We start from the raw sequence: 23,128 nt of genomic DNA, 5'->3' as shown, positions 1-23,128 counted from the left end.
GGGAATGGGTGTGGCCCGGGAGGCGAGTGAGGCTCACCGTGAAGGTTGTGGCTGGGACGACTGGGCTCCTTGGGCTGCTGTCGAGGAGCGGGCCGTACTTACTCTGGTTTCTCTTCATAACGTACAAGTCTTTCGCCTTTTACTAAAGACTTCCGTGGAGAGGAACACCCACGAGTTAAATCTATTTTTGGCAGGATTTGCAGTTTGGCAGAGCCTCGTGTGTTTGTGAAAAGCAAAAACAGCTGTCCATAACAAGATGTGTGGGAGCACCGATCCTTGTCACCGCTGCTACTCAGTTCATCGGCCCGCTTCACCCCAACCTTTAAGTCCACGGCCAAAGGTCTTCTAAAGGTATCACCTTCGACCAGTATACGACGCTTGACCGTCCCGTTAATGAGCTTGTCCAGTCCTGTTTTCCTCAGTTAAGAAATATTGCAAAAATAAGACCTATATTGTCCCCCGTTGTTCTCGAACAATGAATCCACGCGTTCATTTTCTCCCGTTTAGGCTACTGTAACTCCCTCTACACCTGCCTCGGTCAGTCTTCTTTAAAACGTTTACAGTTAATCCAAAATACAGCAGCTAGACTTCTAACCAGAACTAGCCGTAGGTCCCACATTAACCCTGTTGTGGGGCGTCCCTCCCTCAAAGACGCCTCAAAGGCCATTGACGTCCGCAAGCCTTTCTGCATACCTCCCTTCTTCTTCCCGTGTCCTGTTTTATTTCATTTTGGTTGATTTCTCTCTGTGTCGTGTTTGTCTGTTTTATTAATCCATCTGTTTCAATTTTGCACGTGTATGTGTCTGTAAAGCACGTTGTGACTGTGTGTTTTAAAAAGTGCTGTATGAACAAAAGCTCACTTACTTACTTATTTACTTACTTACTTACTTACTTACTTACCTACTTACCAAGGAGCTCCTGGGCGGAGCTGCCAAGCGGCAGTCGTTCTTGCGGTCGTTTGAAACGACTGCACCACGACGAGCCAGAACTGTGCAGGAGGTGGGGCGGGGCAGCAAACAGCAAGGGTTCATCGCTTCTCGGCCTTTTGGCTAAGATCAAGTGTAGTATCTGTTCTTATCAGTTTAATATCTGATACGTCCTCTATAAGGGGACAACATATTAAAAGGATTTTTTGCACTTGGAGTTGAAAAAGGGGCTTGCTCCGTTCATTCCACGCATTGACCCGGCATTGCAGTGCCGCTGGGAACGGTGCACCCTTCTCTCTGCTTTGTGGAATGCCAATTACTCAGAAGAAATGCAGCAGCCTCCTCAGTCTGCCCGTCTCAGATGGCTGCATATCAGCCATGACAACTGGGGCAAAAGTGCGGCGTGCAATGTAGAGTGACACAGAGTGAGATTTGCACCTCTGATTTGATTAGCAGACAAACATGACAGAGAGGGAACGTTGCCGTGTTGCAAATAGCTGCGAAATACACGTCGAATCTGCACAGCATTTTCCCTGCGTTTGTCCTCACTGGAGTGTCTGCGGCCACCTGCCTACTTTTGTTGTGTGGTAGCCCGCGTCTGAAAACCAATCCTCAGCATTGCGGCGGGGTATGTCAATCACAGGTTCCTGCTCTCTGACAAAGTTTCTTGCCGGTTACATGTAGAAAATATATTGTGCATACCGAACGCGACATTCTCAAGAATGTCGTCGGCTCGGCCTTACCCGAAAAAGGGCCTCTTTGACCCAATGGGCCATCTAGTCCGGCACCCCCTGCTGGCTTTCAGAGAAGGGCGACAACCAAGGTCGGACACACGCCACAGGCAGATGCTCAGAGCCGTCCTGTCATGCGTCATAGGAGTGGATGCTTAGCTTTGGGGCCCAAATGAAGCCTCCTGCGTGACAGACAACTTGTGCGTGGCCCCCTCATTTGGCATGAGGCCATTTCTGGCCTTAACCCACTTTGTGATTTTCACAAGCATGCGCGAAGAAGTAGCAGGCAGTTGATAGCAACTGAAAACACAGCGATGTCAACGACAGAAAGGCCCCATCCCTCGCGCTTGTCGTGCTTAATGGTGCCGCCCACTGTCCTCCAGACTGCACCGCGGTCAAGGGGCCATTCTGCCCACGGGGTAGTAAAAGGGAAGCAGCGCCTGAGGACTTGTGTGCTTGCTACGGCAGCACGTATGAAAAATTGGATTCGATACAGAGAAGATTAGCATGGCCCCTGCGAAAGGATGACACGCAAAATCGTGAAGCGTTTCCACATTTTGATCCGCTTCTGATGTCTCCTGCTCCTCTCCAGCGCCTGAGGGGGACGGTAGTACTTTGGCTGCATTTCCTGGTCTTCTTTGTCGCGTTTGACCTCGTGGATAGGCAGCTTCCTAGTACTGGTTATCTGGGTGGCCAATGTTAGGCTCGGGGAGGCCAGCTAAGGAAAATATGTCCCCGGCATGTAGAACCTGCTTCGTAGTACAGGCCCCAGAAGGTCTAGTGGCAACGACGTGACAGACGAGCAATCCCGGCGCCCAAAACTCCCTGAAGCGCAGTGCGGGGTAGGGGAATGGGTGTGGCCCGGGAGGCGAGTGAGGCTCACCGTGAAGGTTGTGGCTGGGACGACTGGGCTCCTTGGGCTGCTGTCGAGGAGCGGGCCGTACTTACTCTGGTTTCTCTTCATAACGTACAAGTCTTTCGCCTTTTACTAAAGACTTCCGTGGAGAGGAACACCCACGAGTTAAATCTATTTTTGGCAGGCTTTGCAGTTTGGCAGAGCCTCGTGTGTTTGTGAAAAGCAAAAACAGCTGTCCATAACAAGATGTGTGGGAGCACCGATCCTTGTCACCGCTGCTACTCAGTTCATCGGCCCGCTTCACCCCAACCTTTAAGTCCACGGCCAAAGGTCTTCTAAAGGTATCACCTTCGACCAGTATACGACGCTTGACCGTCCCGTTAATGAGCTTGTCCAGTCCTGTTTTCCTCAGTTAAGAAATATTGCAAAAATAAGACCTATATTGTCCCCCGTTGTTCTCGAACAATGAATCCACGCGTTCATTTTCTCCCGTTTAGGCTACTGTAACTCCCTCTACACCTGCCTCGGTCAGTCTTCTTTAAAACGTTTACAGTTAATCCAAAATACAGCAGCTAGACTTCTAACCAGAACTAGCCGTAGGTCCCACATTAACCCTGTTGTGGGGCGTCCCTCCCTCAAAGACGCCTCAAAGGCCATTGACGTCCGCAAGCCTTTCTGCATACCTCCCTTCTTCTTCCCGTGTCCTGTTTTATTTCATTTTGGTTGATTTCTCTCTGTGTCGTGTTTGTCTGTTTTATTAATCCATCTGTTTCGATTTTGCACGTGTATGTGTCTGTAAAGCACGTTGTGACTGTGTGTTTTAAAAAGTGCTGTATGAACAAAAGCTCACTTACTTACTTATTTACTTATTTACTTACTTACTTACTTACCTACTTACCAAGGAGCTCCTGGGCGGAGCTGCCAAGCGGCAGTCGTTCTTGCGGTCGTTTGAAACGACTGCACCACGACGAGCCAGAACTGTGCAGGAGGTGGGGCGGGGCAGCAAACAGCAAGGGTTCATCGCTTCTCGGCCTTTTGGCTAAGATCAAGTGTAGTATCTGTTCTTATCAGTTTAATATCTGATACGTCCTCTATAAGGGGACAACATATTAAAAGGATTTTTTGCACTTGGAGTTGAAAAAGGGGCTTGCTCCGTTCACTCCACGCATCGACCCGGCATTGCAGTGCCGCTGGGAACGGTGCACCCTTCTCTCTGCTTTGTGGAATGCCAATTACTCAGAAGAAATGCAGCAGCCTCCTCAGTCTGCCCGTCTCAGATGGCTGCATATCAGCCATGACAACTGGGGCAAAAGTGCGGCGTGCAATGTAGAGTGACACAGAGTGAGATTTGCACCTCTGATTTGATTAGCAGACAAACATGACAGAGAGGGAACGTTGCCGTGTTGCAAATAGCTGCGAAATACACGTCGAATCTGCACAGCATTTTCCCTGCGTTTGTCCTCACTGGAGTGTCTGCGGCCACCTGCCTACTTTTGTTGTCTGGTAGCCCGCGTCTGAAAACCAATCCTCAGCATTGCGGCGGGGTATGTCAATCACAGGTTCCTGCTCTCTGACAAAGTTTCTTGCCGGTTACATGTAGAAAATATATTGTGCATACCGAACGCGACATTCTCAAGAATGTCGTCGGCTCGGCCTTACCCGAAAAAGGGCCTCTTTGACCCAATGGGCCATCTAGTCCGGCACCCCCTGCTGGCTTTCAGAGAAGGGCGACAACCAAGGTCGGACACACGCCACAGGCAGATGCTCAGAGCCGTCCTGTCATGCGTCATAGGAGTGGATGCTTAGCTTTGGGGCCCAAATGAAGCCTCCTGCGTGACAGACAACTTGTGCGTGGCCCCCTCATTTGGCATGAGGCCATTTCTGGCCTTAACCCACTTTGTGATTTTCACAAGCATGCGCGAAGAAGTAGCAGGCAGTTGATAGCAACTGAAAACACAGCGATGTCAACGACAGAAAGGCCCCATCCCTCGCGCTTGTCGTGCTTAATGGTGCCGCCCACTGTCCTCCAGACTGCACCGCGGTCAAGGGGCCATTCTGCCCACGGGGTAGTAAAAGGGAAGCAGCGCCTGAGGACTTGTGTGCTTGCTACGGCAGCACGTATGAAAAATTGGATTCGATACAGAGAAGATTAGCATGGCCCCTGCGAAAGGATGACACGCAAAATCGTGAAGCGTTTCCACATTTTGATCCGCTTCTGATGTCTCCTGCTCCTCTCCAGCGCCTGAGGGGGACGGTAGTACTTTGGCTGCATTTCCTGGTCTTCTTTGTCGCGTTTGACCTCGTGGATAGGCAGCTTCCTAGTACTGGTTATCTGGGTGGCCAATGTTAGGCTCGGGGAGGCCAGCTAAGGAAAATATGTCCCCGGCATGTAGAACCTGCTTCGTAGTACAGGCCCCAGAAGGTCTAGTGGCAACGACGTGACAGACGAGCAATCCCGGCGCCCAAAACTCCCTGAAGCGCAGTGCGGGGTAGGGGAATGGGTGTGGCCCGGGAGGCGAGTGAGGCTCACCGTGAAGGTTGTGGCTGGGACGACTGGGCTCCTTGGGCTGCTGTCGAGGAGCGGGCCGTACTTACTCTGGTTTCTCTTCATAACGTACAAGTCTTTCGCCTTTTACTAAAGACTTCCGTGGAGAGGAACACCCACGAGTTAAATCTATTTTTGGCAGGCTTTGCAGTTTGGCAGAGCCTCGTGTGTTTGTGAAAAGCAAAAACAGCTGTCCATAACAAGATGTGTGGGAGCACCGATCCTTGTCACCGCTGCTACTCAGTTCATCGGCCCGCTTCACCCCAACCTTTAAGTCCACGGCCAAAGGTCTTCTAAAGGTATCACCTTCGACCAGTATACGACGCTTGACCGTCCCGTTAATGAGCTTGTCCAGTCCTGTTTTCCTCAGTTAAGAAATATTGCAAAAATAAGACCTATATTGTCCCCCGTTGTTCTCGAACAATGAATCCACGCGTTCATTTTCTCCCGTTTAGGCTACTGTAACTCCCTCTACACCTGCCTCGGTCAGTCTTCTTTAAAACGTTTACAGTTAATCCAAAATACAGCAGCTAGACTTCTAACCAGAACTAGCCGTAGGTCCCACATTAACCCTGTTGTGGGGCGTCCCTCCCTCAAAGACGCCTCAAAGGCCATTGACGTCCGCAAGCCTTTCTGCATACCTCCCTTCTTCTTCCCGTGTCCTGTTTTATTTCATTTTGGTTGATTTCTCTCTGTGTCGTGTTTGTCTGTTTTATTAATCCATCTGTTTCGATTTTGCACGTGTATGTGTCTGTAAAGCACGTTGTGACTGTGTGTTTTAAAAAGTGCTGTATGAACAAAAGCTCACTTACTTACTTATTTACTTATTTACTTACTTACTTACTTACCTACTTACCAAGGAGCTCCTGGGCGGAGCTGCCAAGCGGCAGTCGTTCTTGCGGTCGTTTGAAACGACTGCACCACGACGAGCCAGAACTGTGCAGGAGGTGGGGCGGGGCAGCAAACAGCAAGGGTTCATCGCTTCTCGGCCTTTTGGCTAAGATCAAGTGTAGTATCTGTTCTTATCAGTTTAATATCTGATACGTCCTCTATAAGGGGACAACATATTAAAAGGATTTTTTGCACTTGGAGTTGAAAAAGGGGCTTGCTCCGTTCACTCCACGCATCGACCCGGCATTGCAGTGCCGCTGGGAACGGTGCACCCTTCTCTCTGCTTTGTGGAATGCCAATTACTCAGAAGAAATGCAGCAGCCTCCTCAGTCTGCCCGTCTCAGATGGCTGCATATCAGCCATGACAACTGGGGCAAAAGTGCGGCGTGCAATGTAGAGTGACACAGAGTGAGATTTGCACCTCTGATTTGATTAGCAGACAAACATGACAGAGAGGGAACGTTGCCGTGTTGCAAATAGCTGCGAAATACACGTCGAATCTGCACAGCATTTTCCCTGCGTTTGTCCTCACTGGAGTGTCTGCGGCCACCTGCCTACTTTTGTTGTCTGGTAGCCCGCGTCTGAAAACCAATCCTCAGCATTGCGGCGGGGTATGTCAATCACAGGTTCCTGCTCTCTGACAAAGTTTCTTGCCGGTTACATGTAGAAAATATATTGTGCATACCGAACGCGACATTCTCAAGAATGTCGTCGGCTCGGCCTTACCCGAAAAAGGGCCTCGAGTAAGACTTTGACCCAATGGGCCATCTAGTCCGGCACCCCCTGCTGGCTTTCAGAGAAGGGCGACAACCAAGGTCGGACACACGCCACAGGCAGATGCTCAGAGCCGTCCTGTCATGCGTCATAGGAGTGGATGCTTAGCTTTGGGGAACAAATGAAGCCTCCTGCGTGACAGACAACTTGTGCGTGGCCCCCTCATTTGGCATGAGGCCATTTCTGGCCTTAACCCACTTTGTGATTTTCACAAGCATGCGCGAAGAAGTAGCAGGCAGTTGATAGCAACTGAAAACACAGCGATGTCAACGACAGAAAGGCCCCATCCCTCGCGCTTGTCGTGCTTAATGGTGCCGCCCACTGTCCTCCAGACTGCACCGCGGTCAAGGGGCCATTCTGCCCACGGGGTAGTAAAAGGGAAGCAGCGCCTGAGGACTTGTGTGCTTGCTACGGCAGCACGTATGAAAAATTGGATTCGATACAGAGAAGATTAGCATGGCCCCTGCGAAAGGATGACACGCAAAATCGTGAAGCGTTTCCACATTTTGATCCGCTTCTGATGTCTCCTGCTCCTCTCCAGCGCCTGAGGGGGACGGTAGTACTTTGGCTGCATTTCCTGGTCTTCTTTGTCGCGTTTGACCTCGTGGATAGGCAGCTTCCTAGTACTGGTTATCTGGGTGGCCAATGTTAGGCTCGGGGAGGCCAGCTAAGGAAAATATGTCCCCGGCATGTAGAACCTGCTTCGTAGTACAGGCCCCAGAAGGTCTAGTGGCAACGACGTGACAGACGAGCAATCCCGGCGCCCAAAACTCCCTGAAGCGCAGTGCGGGGTAGGGGAATGGGTGTGGCCCGGGAGGCGAGTGAGGCTCACCGTGAAGGTTGTGGCTGGGACGACTGGGCTCCTTGGGCTGCTGTCGAGGAGCGGGCCGTACTTACTCTGGTTTCTCTTCATAACGTACAAGTCTTTCGCCTTTTACTAAAGACTTCCGTGGAGAGGAACACCCACGAGTTAAATCTATTTTTGGCAGGCTTTGCAGTTTGGCAGAGCCTCGTGTGTTTGTGAAAAGCAAAAACAGCTGTCCATAACAAGATGTGTGGGAGCACCGATCCTTGTCACCGCTGCTACTCAGTTCATCGGCCCGCTTCACCCCAACCTTTAAGTCCACGGCCAAAGGTCTTCTAAAGGTATCACCTTCGACCAGTATACGACGCTTGACCGTCCCGTTAATGAGCTTGTCCAGTCCTGTTTTCCTCAGTTAAGAAATATTGCAAAAATAAGACCTATATTGTCCCCCGTTGTTCTCGAACAATGAATCCACGCGTTCATTTTCTCCCGTTTAGGCTACTGTAACTCCCTCTACACCTGCCTCGGTCAGTCTTCTTTAAAACGTTTACAGTTAATCCAAAATACAGCAGCTAGACTTCTAACCAGAACTAGCCGTAGGTCCCACATTAACCCTGTTGTGGGGCGTCCCTCCCTCAAAGACGCCTCAAAGGCCATTGACGTCCGCAAGCCTTTCTGCATACCTCCCTTCTTCTTCCCGTGTCCTGTTTTATTTCATTTTGGTTGATTTCTCTCTGTGTCGTGTTTGTCTGTTTTATTAATCCATCTGTTTCGATTTTGCACGTGTATGTGTCTGTAAAGCACGTTGTGACTGTGTGTTTTAAAAAGTGCTGTATGAACAAAAGCTCACTTACTTACTTATTTACTTACTTACTTACTTACTTACTTACCTACTTACCAAGGAGCTCCTGGGCGGAGCTGCCAAGCGGCAGTCGTTCTTGCGGTCGTTTGAAACGACTGCACCACGACGAGCCAGAACTGTGCAGGAGGTGGGGCGGGGCAGCAAACAGCAAGGGTTCATCGCTTCTCGGCCTTTTGGCTAAGATCAAGTGTAGTATCTGTTCTTATCAGTTTAATATCTGATACGTCCTCTATAAGGGGACAACATATTAAAAGGATTTTTTGCACTTGGAGTTGAAAAAGGGGCTTGCTCCGTTCACTCCACGCATCGACCTGGCATTGCAGTGCCGCTGGGAACGGTGCACCCTTCTCTCTGCTTTGTGGAATGCCAATTACTCAGAAGAAACGCAGCAGCCTCCTCAGTCTGCCCGTCTCAGATGGCTGCATATCAGCCATGACAACTGGGGCAAAAGTGCGGCGTGCAATGTAGAGTGACACAGAGTGAGATTTGCACCTCTGATTTGATTAGCAGACAAACATGACAGAGAGGGAACGTTGCCGTGTTGCAAATAGCTGCGAAATACACGTCGAATCTGCACAGCATTTTCCCTGCGTTTGTCCTCACTGGAGTGTCTGCGGCCACCTGCCTACTTTTGTTGTCTGGTAGCCCGCGTCTGAAAACCAATCCTCAGCATTGCGGCGGGGTATGTCAATCACAGGTTCCTGCTCTCTGACAAAGTTTCTTGCCGGTTACATGTAGAAAATATATTGTGCATACCGAACGCGACATTCTCAAGAATGTCGTCGGCTCGGCCTTACCCGAAAAAGGGCCTCTTTGACCCAATGGGCCATCTAGTCCGGCACCCCCTGCTGGCTTTCAGAGAAGGGCGACAACCAAGGTCGGACACACGCCACAGGCAGATGCTCAGAGCCGTCCTGTCATGCGTCATAGGAGTGGATGCTTAGCTTTGGGGCCCAAATGAAGCCTCCTGCGTGACAGACAACTTGTGCGTGGCCCCCTCATTTGGCATGAGGCCATTTCTGGCCTTAACCCACTTTGTGATTTTCACAAGCATGCGCGAAGAAGTAGCAGGCAGTTGATAGCAACTGAAAACACAGCGATGTCAACGACAGAAAGGCCCCATCCCTCGCGCTTGTCGTGCTTAATGGTGCCGCCCACTGTCCTCCAGACTGCACCGCGGTCAAGGGGCCATTCTGCCCACGGGGTAGTAAAAGGGAAGCAGCGCCTGAGGACTTGTGTGCTTGCTACGGCAGCACGTATGAAAAATTGGATTCGATACAGAGAAGATTAGCATGGCCCCTGCGAAAGGATGACACGCAAAATCGTGAAGCGTTTCCACATTTTGATCCGCTTCTGATGTCTCCTGCTCCTCTCCAGCGCCTGAGGGGGACGGTAGTACTTTGGCTGCATTTCCTGGTCTTCTTTGTCGCGTTTGACCTCGTGGATAGGCAGCTTCCTAGTACTGGTTATCTGGGTGGCCAATGTTAGGCTCGGGGAGGCCAGCTAAGGAAAATATGTCCCCGGCATGTAGAACCTGCTTCGTAGTACAGGCCCCAGAAGGTCTAGTGGCAACGACGTGACAGACGAGCAATCCCGGCGCCCAAAACTCCCTGAAGCGCAGTGCGGGGTAGGGGAATGGGTGTGGCCCGGGAGGCGAGTGAGGCTCACCGTGAAGGTTGTGGCTGGGACGACTGGGCTCCTTGGGCTGCTGTCGAGGAGCGGGCCGTACTTACTCTGGTTTCTCTTCATAACGTACAAGTCTTTCGCCTTTTACTAAAGACTTCCGTGGAGAGGAACACCCACGAGTTAAATCTATTTTTGGCAGGCTTTGCAGTTTGGCAGAGCCTCGTGTGTTTGTGAAAAGCAAAAACAGCTGTCCATAACAAGATGTGTGGGAGCACCGATCCTTGTCACCGCTGCTACTCAGTTCATCGGCCCGCTTCACCCCAACCTTTAAGTCCACGGCCAAAGGTCTTCTAAAGGTATCACCTTCGACCAGTATACGACGCTTGACCGTCCCGTTAATGAGCTTGTCCAGTCCTGTTTTCCTCAGTTAAGAAATATTGCAAAAATAAGACCTATATTGTCCCCCGTTGTTCTCGAACAATGAATCCACGCGTTCATTTTCTCCCGTTTAGGCTACTGTAACTCCCTCTACACCTGCCTCGGTCAGTCTTCTTTAAAACGTTTACAGTTAATCCAAAATACAGCAGCTAGACTTCTAACCAGAACTAGCCGTAGGTCCCACATTAACCCTGTTGTGGGGCGTCCCTCCCTCAAAGACGCCTCAAAGGCCATTGACGTCCGCAAGCCTTTCTGCATACCTCCCTTCTTCTTCCCGTGTCCTGTTTTATTTCATTTTGGTTGATTTCTCTCTGTGTCGTGTTTGTCTGTTTTATTAATCCATCTGTTTCGATTTTGCACGTGTATGTGTCTGTAAAGCACGTTGTGACTGTGTGTTTTAAAAAGTGCTGTATGAACAAAAGCTCACTTACTTACTTATTTACTTACTTACTTACTTACTTACTTACCTACTTACCAAGGAGCTCCTGGGCGGAGCTGCCAAGCGGCAGTCGTTCTTGCGGTCGTTTGAAACGACTGCACCACGACGAGCCAGAACTGTGCAGGAGGTGGGGCGGGGCAGCAAACAGCAAGGGTTCATCGCTTCTCGGCCTTTTGGCTAAGATCAAGTGTAGTATCTGTTCTTATCAGTTTAATATCTGATACGTCCTCTATAAGGGGACAACATATTAAAAGGATTTTTTGCACTTGGAGTTGAAAAAGGGGCTTGCTCCGTTCACTCCACGCATCGACCCGGCATTGCAGTGCCGCTGGGAACGGTGCACCCTTCTCTCTGCTTTGTGGAATGCCAATTACTCAGAAGAAATGCAGCAGCCTCCTCAGTCTGCCCGTCTCAGATGGCTGCATATCAGCCATGACAACTGGGGCAAAAGTGCGGCGTGCAATGTAGAGTGACACAGAGTGAGATTTGCACCTCTGATTTGATTAGCAGACAAACATGACAGAGAGGGAACGTTGCCGTGTTGCAAATAGCTGCGAAATACACGTCGAATCTGCACAGCATTTTCCCTGCGTTTGTCCTCACTGGAGTGTCTGCGGCCACCTGCCTACTTTTGTTGTCTGGTAGCCCGCGTCTGAAAACCAATCCTCAGCATTGCGGCGGGGTATGTCAATCACAGGTTCCTGCTCTCTGACAAAGTTTCTTGCCGGTTACATGTAGAAAATATATTGTGCATACCGAACGCGACATTCTCAAGAATGTCGTCGGCTCGGCCTTACCCGAAAAAGGGCCTTTTTGACCCAATGGGCCATCTAGTCCGGCACCCCCTGCTGGCTTTCAGAGAAGGGCGACAACCAAGGTCGGACACACGCCACAGGCAGATGCTCAGAGCCGTCCTGTCATGCGTCATAGGAGTGGATGCTTAGCTTTGGGGCCCAAATGAAGCCTCCTGCGTGACAGACAACTTGTGCGTGGCCCCCTCATTTGGCATGAGGCCATTTCTGGCCTTAACCCACTTTGTGATTTTCACAAGCATGCGCGAAGAAGTAGCAGGCAGTTGATAGCAACTGAAAACACAGCGATGTCAACGACAGAAAGGCCCCATCCCTCGCGCTTGTCGTGCTTAATGGTGCCGCCCACTGTCCTCCAGACTGCACCGCGGTCAAGGGGCCATTCTGCCCACGGGGTAGTAAAAGGGAAGCAGCGCCTGAGGACTTGTGTGCTTGCTACGGCAGCACGTATGAAAAATTGGATTCGATACAGAGAAGATTAGCATGGCCCCTGCGAAAGGATGACACGCAAAATCGTGAAGCGTTTCCACATTTTGATCCGCTTCTGATGTCTCCTGCTCCTCTCCAGCGCCTGAGGGGGACGGTAGTACTTTGGCTGCATTTCCTGGTCTTCTTTGTCGCGTTTGACCTCGTGGATAGGCAGCTTCCTAGTACTGGTTATCTGGGTGGCCAATGTTAGGCTCGGGGAGGCCAGCTAAGGAAAATATGTCCCCGGCATGTAGAACCTGCTTCGTAGTACAGGCCCCAGAAGGTCTAGTGGCAACGACGTGACAGACGAGCAATCCCGGCGCCCAAAACTCCCTGAAGCGCAGTGCGGGGTAGGGGAATGGGTGTGGCCCGGGAGGCGAGTGAGGCTCACCGTGAAGGTTGTGGCTGGGACGACTGGGCTCCTTGGGCTGCTGTCGAGGAGCGGGCCGTACTTACTCTGGTTTCTCTTCATAACGTACAAGTCTTTCGCCTTTTACTAAAGACTTCCGTGGAGAGGAACACCCACGAGTTAAATCTATTTTTGGCAGGCTTTGCAGTTTGGCAGAGCCTCGTGTGTTTGTGAAAAGCAAAAACAGCTGTCCATAACAAGATGTGTGGGAGCACCGATCCTTGTCACCGCTGCTACTCAGTTCATCGGCCCGCTTCACCCCAACCTTTAAGTCCACGGCCAAAGGTCTTCTAAAGGTATCACCTTCGACCAGTATACGACGCTTGACCGTCCCGTTAATGAGCTTGTCCAGTCCTGTTTTCCTCAGTTAAGAAATATTGCAAAAATAAGACCTATATTGTCCCCCGTTGTTCTCGAACAATGAATCCACGCGTTCATTTTCTCCCGTTTAGGCTACTGTAACTCCCTCTACACCTGCCTCGGTCAGTCTTCTTTAAAACGTTTACAGTTAATCCAAAATACAGCAGCTAGACTTCTAACCAGAACTAGCCGTAGGTCCCACATTAACCCTGTTGTGGGGCGTCCCTCCCTCAAAGACGCCTCAAAGGCCATTGACGTCCGCAAGCCTTTCTGCATACCTCCCTTCTTCTTCCCGTGTCCTGTTTTATTTCATTTTGGTTGATTTCTCTCTGTGTCGTGTTTGTCTGTTTTATTAATCCATCTGTTTCGATTTTGCACGTGTATGTGTCTGTAAAGCACGTTGTGACTGTGTGTTTTAAAAAGTGCTATATGAACAAAAGCTCACTTACTTACTTATTTACTTACTTACTTACTTACTTACTTACCTACTTACCAAGGAGCTCCTGGGCGGAGCTGCCAAGCGGCAGTCGTTCTTGCGGTCGTTTGAAACGACTGCACCACGACGAGCCAGAACTGTGCAGGAGGTGGGGCGGGGCAGCAAACAGCAAGGGTTCATCGCTTCTCGGCCTTTTGGCTAAGATCAAGTGTAGTATCTGTTCTTATCAGTTTAATATCTGATACGTCCTCTATAAGGGGACAACATATTAAAAGGATTTTTTGCACTTGGAGTTGAAAAAGGGGCTTGCTCCGTTCACTCCACGCATCGACCCGGCATTGCAGTGCCGCTGGGAACGGTGCACCCTTCTCTCTGCTTTGTGGAATGCCAATTACTCAGAAGAAATGCAGCAGCCTCCTCAGTCTGCCCGTCTCAGATGGCTGCATATCAGCCATGACAACTGGGGCAAAAGTGCGGCGTGCAATGTAGAGTGACACAGAGTGAGATTTGCACCTCTGATTTGATTAGCAGACAAACATGACAGAGAGGGAACGTTGCCGTGTTGCAAATAGCTGCGAAATACACGTCGAATCTGCACAGCATTTTCCCTGCGTTTGTCCTCACTGGAGTGTCTGCGGCCACCTGCCTACTTTTGTTGTCTGGTAGCCCGCGTCTGAAAACCAATCCTCAGCATTGCGGCGGGGTATGTCAATCACAGGTTCCTGCTCTCTGACAAAGTTTCTTGCCGGTTACATGTAGAAAATATATTGTGCATACCGAACGCGACATTCTCAAGAATGTCGTCGGCTCGGCCTTACCCGAAAAAGGGCCTCGAGTAAGACTTTGACCCAATGGGCCATCTAGTCCGGCACCCCCTGCTGGCTTTCAGAGAAGGGCGACAACCAAGGTCGGACACACGCCACAGGCAGATGCTCAGAGCCGTCCTGTCATGCGTCATAGGAGTGGATGCTTAGCTTTGGGGCCCAAATGAAGCCTCCTGCGTGACAGACAACTTGTGCGTGGCCCCCTCATTTGGCATGAGGCCATTTCTGGCCTTAACCCACTTTGTGATTTTCACAAGCATGCGCGAAGAAGTAGCAGGCAGTTGATAGCAACTGAAAACACAGCGATGTCAACGACAGAAAGGCCCCATCCCTCGCGCTTGTCGTGCTTAATGGTGCCGCCCACTGTCCTCCAGACTGCACCGCGGTCAAGGGGCCATTCTGCCCACGGGGTAGTAAAAGGGAAGCAGCGCCTGAGGACTTGTGTGCTTGCTACGGCAGCACGTATGAAAAATTGGATTCGATACAGAGAAGATTAGCATGGCCCCTGCAAAAGGATGACACGCAAAATCGTGAAGCGTTTCCACATTTTGATCCGCTTCTGATGTCTCCTGCTCCTCTCCAGCGTCTGAGGGGGACGGTAGTACTTTGGCTGCATTTCCTGGTCTTCTTTGTCGCGTTTGACCTCGTGGATAGACAGCTTCCTAGTACTGGTTATCTGGTTGGCCAATGTTAGGCTCGGGGAGGCCAGCTAAGGAAAATATGTCCCCGGCATGTAGAACCTGCTTCGTAGTACAGGCCCCAGAAGGTCTAGTGGCAACGACGTGACAGACGAGCAATCCCGGCGCCCAAAACTCCCTGAAGCGCAGTGCGGGGTAGGGGAATGGGTGTGGCCCGGGAGGCGAGTGAGGCTCACCGTGAAGGTTGTGGCTGGGACGACTGGGCTCCTTGGGCTGCTGTCGAGGAGCGGGCCGTACTTACTCTGGTTTCTCTTCATAACGTACAAGTCTTTCGCCTTTTACTAAAGACTTCCGTGGAGAGGAACACCCACGAGTTAAATCTATTTTTGGCAGGCTTTGCAGTTTGGCAGAGCCTCGTGTGTTTGTGAAAAGCAAAAACAGCTGTCCATAACAAGATGTGTGGGAGCACCGATCCTTGTCACCGCTGCTACTCAGTTCATCGGCCCGCTTCACCCCAACCTTTAAGTCCACGGCCAAAGGTCTTCTAAAGGTATCACCTTCGACCAGTATACGACGCTTGACCGTCCCGTTAATGAGCTTGTCCAGTCCTGTTTTCCTCAGTTAAGAAATATTGCAAAAATAAGACCTATATTGTCCCCCGTTGTTCTCGAACAATGAATCCACGCGTTCATTTTCTCCCGTTTAGGCTACTGTAACTCCCTCTACACCTGCCTCGGTCAGTCTTCTTTAAAACGTTTACAGTTAATCCAAAATACAGCAGCTAGACTTCTAACCAGAACTAGCCGTAGGTCCCACATTAACCCTGTTGTGGGGCGTCCCTCCCTCAAAGACGCCTCAAAGGCCATTGACGTCCGCAAGCCTTTCTGCATACCTCCCTTCTTCTTCCCGTGTCCTGTTTTATTTCATTTTGGTTGATTTCTCTCTGTGTCGTGTTTGTCTGTTTTATTAATCCATCTGTTTCAATTTTGCACGTGTATGTGTCTGTAAAGCACGTTGTGACTGTGTGTTTTAAAAAGTGCTGTATGAACAAAAGCTCACTTACTTACTTATTTACTTACTTACTTACTTACCTACTTACCAAGGAGCTCCTGGGCGGAGCTGCCAAGCGGCAGTCGTTCTTGCGGTCGTTTGAAACGACTGCACCACGACGAGCCAGAACTGTGCAGGAGGTGGGGCGGGGCAGCAAACAGCAAGGGTTCATCGCTTCTCGGCCTTTTGGCTAAGATCAAGTGTAGTATCTGTTCTTATCAGTTTAATATCTGATACGTCCTCTATAAGGGGACAACATATTAAAAGGATTTTTTGCACTTGGAGTTGAAAAAGGGGCTTGCTCCGTTCACTCCACGCATCGACCCGGCATTGCAGTGCCGCTGGGAACGGTGCACCCTTCTCTCTGCTTTGTGGAATGCCAATTACTCAGAAGAAATGCAGCAGCCTCCTCAGTCTGCCCGTCTCAGATGGCTGCATATCAGCCATGACAACTGGGGCAAAAGTGCGGCGTGCAATGTAGAGTGACACAGAGTGAGATTTGCACCTCTGATTTGATTAGCAGACAAACATGACAGAGAGGGAACGTTGCCGTGTTGCAAATAGCTGCGAAATACACGTCGAATCTGCACAGCATTTTCCCTGCGTTTGTCCTCACTGGAGTGTCTGCGGCCACCTGCCTCCTTTTGTTGTCTGGTAGCCCGCGTCTGAAAACCAATCCTCAGCATTGCGGCGGGGTATGTCAATCACAGGTTCCTGCTCTCTGACAAAGTTTCTTGCCGGTTACATGTAGAAAATATATTGTGCATACCGAACGCGACATTCTCAAGAATGTCGTCGGCTCGGCCTTACCCGAAAAAGGGCCTCTTTGACCCAATGGGCCTTCTAGTCCGGCACCCCCTGCTGGCTTTCAGAGAAGGGCGACAACCAAGGTCGGACACACGCCACAGGCAGATGCTCAGAGCCGTCCTGTCATGCGTCATAGGAGTGGATGCTTAGCTTTTGGGAACAAATGAAGCCTCCTGCGTGACAGACAACTTGTGCGTGGCCCCCTCATTTGGCATGAGGCCATTTCTGGCCTTAACCCACTTTGTGATTTTCACAAGCATGCGCGAAGAAGTAGCAGGCAGTTGATAGCAACTGAAAACACAGCGATGTCAACGACAGAAAGGCCCCATCCCTCGCGCTTGTCGTGCTTAATGGTGCCGCCCACTGTCCTCCAGACTGCACCGCGGTCAAGGGGCCATTCTGCCCACGGGGTAGTAAAAGGGAAGCAGCGCCTGAGGACTTGTGTGCTTGCTACGGCAGCACGTATGAAAAATTGGATTCGATACAGAGAAGATTAGCATGGCCCCTGCGAAAGGATGACACGCAAAATCGTGAAGCGTTTCCACATTTTGATCCGCTTCTGATGTCTCCTGCTCCTCTCCAGCGCCTGAGGGGGACGGTAGTACTTTGGCTGCATTTCCTGGTCTTCTTTGTCGCGTTTGACCTCGTGGATAGGCAGCTTCCTAGTACTGGTTATCTGGGTGGCCAATGTTAGGCTCGGGGAGGCCAGCTAAGGAAAATATGTCCCCGGCATGTAGAACCTGCTTCGTAGTACAGGCCCCAGAAGGTCTAGTGGCAACGACGTGACAGACGAGCAATCCCGGCGCCCAAAACTCCCTGAAGCGCAGTGCGGGGTAGGGGAATGGGTGTGGCCCGGGAGGCGAGTGAGGCTCACCGTGAAGGTTGTGGCTGGGACGACTGGGCTCCTTGGGCTGCTGTCGAGGAGCGGGCCGTACTTACTCTGGTTTCTCTTCATAACGTACAAGTCTTTCGCCTTTTACTAAAGACTTCCGTGGAGAGGAACACCCACGAGTTAAATCTATTTTTGGCAGGCTTTGCAGTTTGGCAGAGCCTCGTGTGTTTGTGAAAAGCAAAAACAGCTGTCCATAACAAGATGTGTGGGAGCACCGATCCTTGTCACCGCTGCTACTCAGTTCATCGGCCCGCTTCACCCCAACCTTTAAGTCCACGGCCAAAGGTCTTCTAAAGGTATCACCTTCGACCAGTATACGACGCTTGACCGTCCCGTTAATGAGCTTGTCCAGTCCTGTTTTCCTCAGTTAAGAAATATTGCAAAAATAAGACCTATATTGTCCCCCGTTGTTCTCGAACAATGAATCCACGCGTTCATTTTCTCCCGTTTAGGCTACTGTAACTCCCTCTACACCTGCCTCGGTCAGTCTTCTTTAAAACGTTTACAGTTAATCCAAAATACAGCAGCTAGACTTCTAACCAGAACTAGCCGTAGGTCCCACATTAACCCTGTTGTGGGGCGTCCCTCCCTCAAAGACGCCTCAAAGGCCATTGACGTCCGCAAGCCTTTCTGCATACCTCCCTTCTTCTTCCCGTGTCCTGTTTTATTTCATTTTGGTTGATTTCTCTCTGTGTCGTGTTTGTCTGTTTTATTAATCCATCTGTTTCGATTTTGCACGTGTATGTGTCTGTAAAGCACGTTGTGACTGTGTGTTTTAAAAAGTGCTGTATGAACAAAAGCTCACTTACTTACTTATTTACTTACTTACTTACTTACTTACTTACCTACTTACCAAGGAGCTCCTGGGCGGAGCTGCCAAGCGGCAGTCGTTCTTGCGGTCGTTTGAAACGACTGCACCACGACGAGCCAGAACTGTGCAGGAGGTGGGGCGGGGCAGCAAACAGCAAGGGTTCATCGCTTCTCGGCCTTTTGGCTAAGATCAAGTGTAGTATCTGTTCTTATCAGTTTAATATCTGATACGTCCTCTATAAGGGGACAACATATTAAAAGGATTTTTTGCACTTGGAGTTGAAAAAGGGGCTTGCTCCGTTCACTCCACGCATCGACCCGGCATTGCAGTGCCGCTGGGAACGGTGCACCCTTCTCTCTGCTTTGTGGAATGCCAATTACTCAGAAGAAATGCAGCAGCCTCCTCAGTCTGCCCGTCTCAGATGGCTGCATATCAGCCATGACAACTGGGGCAAAAGTGCGGCGTGCAATGTAGAGTGACACAGAGTGAGATTTGCACCTCTGATTTGATTAGCAGACAAACATGACAGAGAGGGAACGTTGCCGTGTTGCAAATAGCTGCGAAATACACGTCGAATCTGCACAGCATTTTCCCTGCGTTTGTCCTCACTGGAGTGTCTGCGGCCACCTGCCTACTTTTGTTGTCTGGTAGCCCGCGTCTGAAAACCAATCCTCAGCATTGCGGCGGGGTATGTCAATCACAGGTTCCTGCTCTCTGACAAAGTTTCTTGCCGGTTACATGTAGAAAATATATTGTGCATACCGAACGCGACATTCTCAAGAATGTCGTCGGCTCGGCCTTACCCGAAAAAGGGCCTCTTTGACCCAATGGGCCATCTAGTCCGGCACCCCCTGCTGGCTTTCAGAGAAGGGCGACAACCAAGGTCGGACACACGCCACAGGCAGATGCTCAGAGCCGTCCTGTCATGCGTCATAGGAGTGGATGCTTAGCTTTGGGGCCCAAATGAAGCCTCCTGCGTGACAGACAACTTGTGCGTGGCCCCCTCATTTGGCATGAGGCCATTTCTGGCCTTAACCCACTTTGTGATTTTCACAAGCATGCGCGAAGAAGTAGCAGGCAGTTGATAGCAACTGAAAACACAGCGATGTCAACGACAGAAAGGCCCCATCCCTCGCGCTTGTCGTGCTTAATGGTGCCGCCCACTGTCCTCCAGACTGCACCGCGGTCAAGGGGCCATTCTGCCCACGGGGTAGTAAAAGGGAAGCAGCGCCTGAGGACTTGTGTGCTTGCTACGGCAGCACGTATGAAAAATTGGATTCGATACAGAGAAGATTAGCATGGCCCCTGCAAAAGGATGACACGCAAAATCGTGAAGCGTTTCCACATTTTGATCCGCTTCTGATGTCTCCTGCTCCTCTCCAGCGCCTGAGGGGGACGGTAGTACTTTGGCTGCATTTCCTGGTCTTCTTTGTCGCGTTTGACCTCGTGGATAGGCAGCTTCCTAGTACTGGTTATCTGGGTGGCCAATGTTAGGCTCGGGGAGGCCAGCTAAGGAAAATATGTCCCCGGCATGTAGAACCTGCTTCGTAGTACAGGCCCCAGAAGGTCTAGTGGCAACGACGTGACAGACGAGCAATCCCGGCGCCCAAAACTCCCTGAAGCGCAGTGCGGGGTAGGGGAATGGGTGTGGCCCGGGAGGCGAGTGAGGCTCACCGTGAAGTTTGTGGCTGGGACGACTGGGCTCCTTGGGCTGCTGTCGAGGAGCGGGCCGTACTTACTCTGGTTTCTCTTCATAACGTACAAGTCTTTCGCCTTTTACTAAAGACTTCCGTGGAGAGGAACACCCACGAGTTAAATCTATTTTTGGCAGGCTTTGCAGTTTGGCAGAGCCTCGTGTGTTTGTGAAAAGCAAAAACAGCTGTCCATAACAAGATGTGTGGGAGCACCGATCCTTGTCACCGCTGCTACTCAGTTCATCGGCCCGCTTCACCCCAACGTTTAAGTCCACGGCCAAAGGTCTTCTAAAGGTATCACCTTCGACCAGTATACGACGCTTGACCGTCCCGTTAATGAGCTTGTCCAGTCCTGTTTTCCTCAGTTAAGAAATATTGCAAAAATAAGACCTATATTGTCCCCCGTTGTTCTCGAACAATGAATCCACGCGTTCATTTTCTCCCGTTTAGGCTACTGTAACTCCCTCTACACCTGCCTCGGTCAGTCTTCTTTAAAACGTTTACAGTTAATCCAAAATACAGCAGCTAGACTTCTAACCAGAACTAGCCGTAGGTCCCACATTAACCCTGTTGTGGGGCGTCCCTCCCTCAAAGACGCCTCAAAGGCCATTGACGTCCGCAAGCCTTTCTGCATACCTCCCTTCTTCTTCCCGTGTCCTGTTTTATTTCATTTTGGTTGATTTCTCTCTGTGTCGTGTTTGTCTGTTTTATTAATCCATCTGTTTCGATTTTGCACGTGTATGTGTCTGTAAAGCACGTTGTGACTGTGTGTTTTAAAAAGTGCTGTATGAACAAAAGCTCACTTACTTACTTATTTACTTACTTACTTACTTACTTACTTACCTACTTACCAAGGAGCTCCTGGGCGGAGCTGCCAAGCGGCAGTCGTTCTTGCGGTCGTTTGAAACGACTGCACCACGACGAGCCAGAACTGTGCAGGAGGTGGGGCGGGGCAGCAAACAGCAAGGGTTCATCGCTTCTCGGCCTTTTGGCTAAGATCAAGTGTAGTATCTGTTCTTATCAGTTTAATATCTGATACGTCCTCTATAAGGGGACAACATATTAAAAGGATTTTTTGCACTTGGAGTTGAAAAAGGGGCTTGCTCCGTTCACTCCACGCATCGACCCGGCATTGCAGTGCCGCTGGGAACGGTGCACCCTTCTCTCTGCTTTGTGGAATGCCAATTACTCAGAAGAAATGCAGCAGCCTCCTCAGTCTGCCCGTCTCAGATGGCTGCATATCAGCCATGACAACTGGGGCAAAAGTGCGGCGTGCAATGTAGAGTGACACAGAGTGAGATTTGCACCTCTGATTTGATTAGCAGACAAACATGACAGAGAGGGAACGTTGCCGTGTTGCAAATAGCTGCGAAATACACGTCGAATCTGCACAGCATTTTCCCTGCGTTTGTCCTCACTGGAGTGTCTGCGGCCACCTGCCTACTTTTGTTGTCTGGTAGCCCGCGTCTGAAAACCAATCCTCAGCATTGCGGCGGGGTATGTCAATCACAGGTTCCTGCTCTCTGACAAAGTTTCTTGCCGGTTACATGTAGAAAATATATTGTGCATACCGAACGCGACATTCTCAAGAATGTCGTCGGCTCGGCCTTACCCGAAAAAGGGCCTCTTTGACCCAATGGGCCATCTAGTCCGGCACCCCCTGCTGGCTTTCAGAGAAGGGCGACAACCAAGGTCGGACACACGCCACAGGCAGATGCTCAGAGCCGTCCTGTCATGCGTCATAGGAGTGGATGCTTAGCTTTGGGGCCCAAATGAAGCCTCCTGCGTGACAGACAACTTGTGCGTGGCCCCCTCATTTGGCATGAGGCCATTTCTGGCCTTAACCCACTTTGTGATTTTCACAAGCATGCGCGAAGAAGTAGCAGGCAGTTGATAGCAACTGAAAACACAGCGATGTCAACGACAGAAAGGCCCCATCCCTCGCGCTTGTCGTGCTTAATGGTGCCGCCCACTGTCCTCCAGACTGCACCGCGGTCAAGGGGCCATTCTGCCCACGGGGTAGTAAAAGGGAAGCAGCGCCTGAGGACTTGTGTGCTTGCTACGGCAGCACGTATGAAAAATTGGATTCGATACAGAGAAGATTAGCATGGCCCCTGCGAAAGGATGACACGCAAAATCGTGAAGCGTTTCCACATTTTGATCCGCTTCTGATGTCTCCTGCTCCTCTCCAGCGCCTGAGGGGGACGGTAGTACTTTGGCTGCATTTCCTGGTCTTCTTTGTCGCGTTTGACCTCGTGGATAGACAGCTTCCTAGTACTGGTTATCTGGTTGGCCAATGTTAGGCTCGGGGAGGCCAGCTAAGGAAAATATGTCCCCGGCATGTAGAACCTGCTTCGTAGTACAGGCCCCAGAAGGTCTAGTGGCAACGACGTGACAGACGAGCAATCCCGGCGCCCAAAACTCCCTGAAGCGCAGTGCGGGGTAGGGGAATGGGTGTGGCCCGGGAGGCGAGTGAGGCTCACCGTGAAGGTTGTGGCTGGGACGACTGGGCTCCTTGGGCTGCTGTCGAGGAGCGGGCCGTACTTACTCTGGTTTCTCTTCATAACGTACAAGTCTTTCGCCTTTTACTAAAGACTTCCGTGGAGAGGAACACCCACGAGTTAAATCTATTTTTGGCAGGCTTTGCAGTTTGGCAGAGCCTCGTGTGTTTGTGAAAAGCAAAAACAGCTGTCCATAACAAGATGTGTGGGAGCACCGATCCTTGTCACCGCTGCTACTCAGTTCATCGGCCCGCTTCACCCCAACCTTTAAGTCCACGGCCAAAGGTCTTCTAAAGGTATCACCTTCGACCAGTATACGACGCTTGACCGTCCCGTTAATGAGCTTGTCCAGTCCTGTTTTCCTCAGTTAAGAAATATTGCAAAAATAAGACCTATATTGTCCCCCGTTGTTCTCGAACAATGAATCCACGCGTTCATTTTCTCCCGTTTAGGCTACTGTAACTCCCTCTACACCTGCCTCGGTCAGTCTTCTTTAAAACGTTTACAGTTAATCCAAAATACAGCAGCTAGACTTC

General features: G+C 50.6%; 1 protein-coding gene and 28 non-coding genes across 32 annotated transcripts in view; 28 read left to right on the top strand and 1 right to left on the bottom strand.

Moving 5' to 3' along the window:
• The window catches only part of LOC121902118, a 61,206-nt gene that overhangs the window by 12,503 nt on the left and 25,575 nt on the right, over positions 1-23,128 (bottom strand). The gene's annotated exons all lie outside the window — the stretch shown is intronic.
• Positions 99-213, top strand: LOC121902925. The gene has a single exon (XR_006097892.1). It is a non-coding gene; the product is annotated as a U5 spliceosomal RNA (small nuclear RNA).
• LOC121902706 lies at positions 1,030-1,220 on the top strand. Its single transcript, XR_006097696.1, has one exon. It is a non-coding gene; the product is annotated as a U2 spliceosomal RNA (small nuclear RNA).
• On the top strand, positions 2,110-2,216 carry LOC121903014. The gene has a single exon (XR_006097974.1). It is a non-coding gene; the product is annotated as a U6 spliceosomal RNA (small nuclear RNA).
• On the top strand, positions 2,602-2,717 carry LOC121902919. Its single transcript, XR_006097886.1, has one exon. It is a non-coding gene; the product is annotated as a U5 spliceosomal RNA (small nuclear RNA).
• LOC121902674 lies at positions 3,533-3,723 on the top strand. Its single transcript, XR_006097664.1, has one exon. It is a non-coding gene; the product is annotated as a U2 spliceosomal RNA (small nuclear RNA).
• On the top strand, positions 4,613-4,719 carry LOC121903012. The gene has a single exon (XR_006097972.1). It is a non-coding gene; the product is annotated as a U6 spliceosomal RNA (small nuclear RNA).
• LOC121902917 lies at positions 5,105-5,220 on the top strand. Its single transcript, XR_006097884.1, has one exon. It is a non-coding gene; the product is annotated as a U5 spliceosomal RNA (small nuclear RNA).
• On the top strand, positions 6,036-6,226 carry LOC121902673. Its single transcript, XR_006097663.1, has one exon. It is a non-coding gene; the product is annotated as a U2 spliceosomal RNA (small nuclear RNA).
• On the top strand, positions 7,125-7,231 carry LOC121903011. The gene has a single exon (XR_006097971.1). It is a non-coding gene; the product is annotated as a U6 spliceosomal RNA (small nuclear RNA).
• Positions 7,617-7,732, top strand: LOC121902916. The gene has a single exon (XR_006097883.1). It is a non-coding gene; the product is annotated as a U5 spliceosomal RNA (small nuclear RNA).
• LOC121902693 lies at positions 8,548-8,738 on the top strand. The gene has a single exon (XR_006097683.1). It is a non-coding gene; the product is annotated as a U2 spliceosomal RNA (small nuclear RNA).
• On the top strand, positions 9,628-9,734 carry LOC121903010. Its single transcript, XR_006097970.1, has one exon. It is a non-coding gene; the product is annotated as a U6 spliceosomal RNA (small nuclear RNA).
• On the top strand, positions 10,120-10,235 carry LOC121902915. The gene has a single exon (XR_006097882.1). It is a non-coding gene; the product is annotated as a U5 spliceosomal RNA (small nuclear RNA).
• On the top strand, positions 11,051-11,241 carry LOC121902672. Its single transcript, XR_006097662.1, has one exon. It is a non-coding gene; the product is annotated as a U2 spliceosomal RNA (small nuclear RNA).
• LOC121903009 lies at positions 12,131-12,237 on the top strand. The gene has a single exon (XR_006097969.1). It is a non-coding gene; the product is annotated as a U6 spliceosomal RNA (small nuclear RNA).
• Positions 12,623-12,738, top strand: LOC121902913. The gene has a single exon (XR_006097881.1). It is a non-coding gene; the product is annotated as a U5 spliceosomal RNA (small nuclear RNA).
• On the top strand, positions 13,554-13,744 carry LOC121902671. The gene has a single exon (XR_006097661.1). It is a non-coding gene; the product is annotated as a U2 spliceosomal RNA (small nuclear RNA).
• On the top strand, positions 14,643-14,749 carry LOC121902952. Its single transcript, XR_006097916.1, has one exon. It is a non-coding gene; the product is annotated as a U6 spliceosomal RNA (small nuclear RNA).
• On the top strand, positions 15,135-15,250 carry LOC121902912. Its single transcript, XR_006097880.1, has one exon. It is a non-coding gene; the product is annotated as a U5 spliceosomal RNA (small nuclear RNA).
• On the top strand, positions 16,058-16,248 carry LOC121902670. Its single transcript, XR_006097660.1, has one exon. It is a non-coding gene; the product is annotated as a U2 spliceosomal RNA (small nuclear RNA).
• LOC121903008 lies at positions 17,138-17,244 on the top strand. Its single transcript, XR_006097968.1, has one exon. It is a non-coding gene; the product is annotated as a U6 spliceosomal RNA (small nuclear RNA).
• Positions 17,630-17,745, top strand: LOC121902911. The gene has a single exon (XR_006097879.1). It is a non-coding gene; the product is annotated as a U5 spliceosomal RNA (small nuclear RNA).
• LOC121902669 lies at positions 18,561-18,751 on the top strand. The gene has a single exon (XR_006097659.1). It is a non-coding gene; the product is annotated as a U2 spliceosomal RNA (small nuclear RNA).
• Positions 19,641-19,747, top strand: LOC121902950. Its single transcript, XR_006097915.1, has one exon. It is a non-coding gene; the product is annotated as a U6 spliceosomal RNA (small nuclear RNA).
• Positions 20,133-20,248, top strand: LOC121902910. The gene has a single exon (XR_006097878.1). It is a non-coding gene; the product is annotated as a U5 spliceosomal RNA (small nuclear RNA).
• LOC121902668 lies at positions 21,064-21,254 on the top strand. The gene has a single exon (XR_006097658.1). It is a non-coding gene; the product is annotated as a U2 spliceosomal RNA (small nuclear RNA).
• On the top strand, positions 22,144-22,250 carry LOC121903007. Its single transcript, XR_006097967.1, has one exon. It is a non-coding gene; the product is annotated as a U6 spliceosomal RNA (small nuclear RNA).
• LOC121902909 lies at positions 22,636-22,751 on the top strand. Its single transcript, XR_006097877.1, has one exon. It is a non-coding gene; the product is annotated as a U5 spliceosomal RNA (small nuclear RNA).

This window comes from Thunnus maccoyii, chromosome 8 (genome assembly GCF_910596095.1).
Source record: "Thunnus maccoyii chromosome 8, fThuMac1.1, whole genome shotgun sequence".
In the NCBI taxonomy this organism is placed as follows: Eukaryota; Metazoa; Chordata; class Actinopteri; order Scombriformes; family Scombridae; genus Thunnus; species Thunnus maccoyii.
The sequence above is the reverse complement of the archived record's forward strand: the minus strand, read 5'-3'. Positions and strand labels throughout refer to the sequence as shown.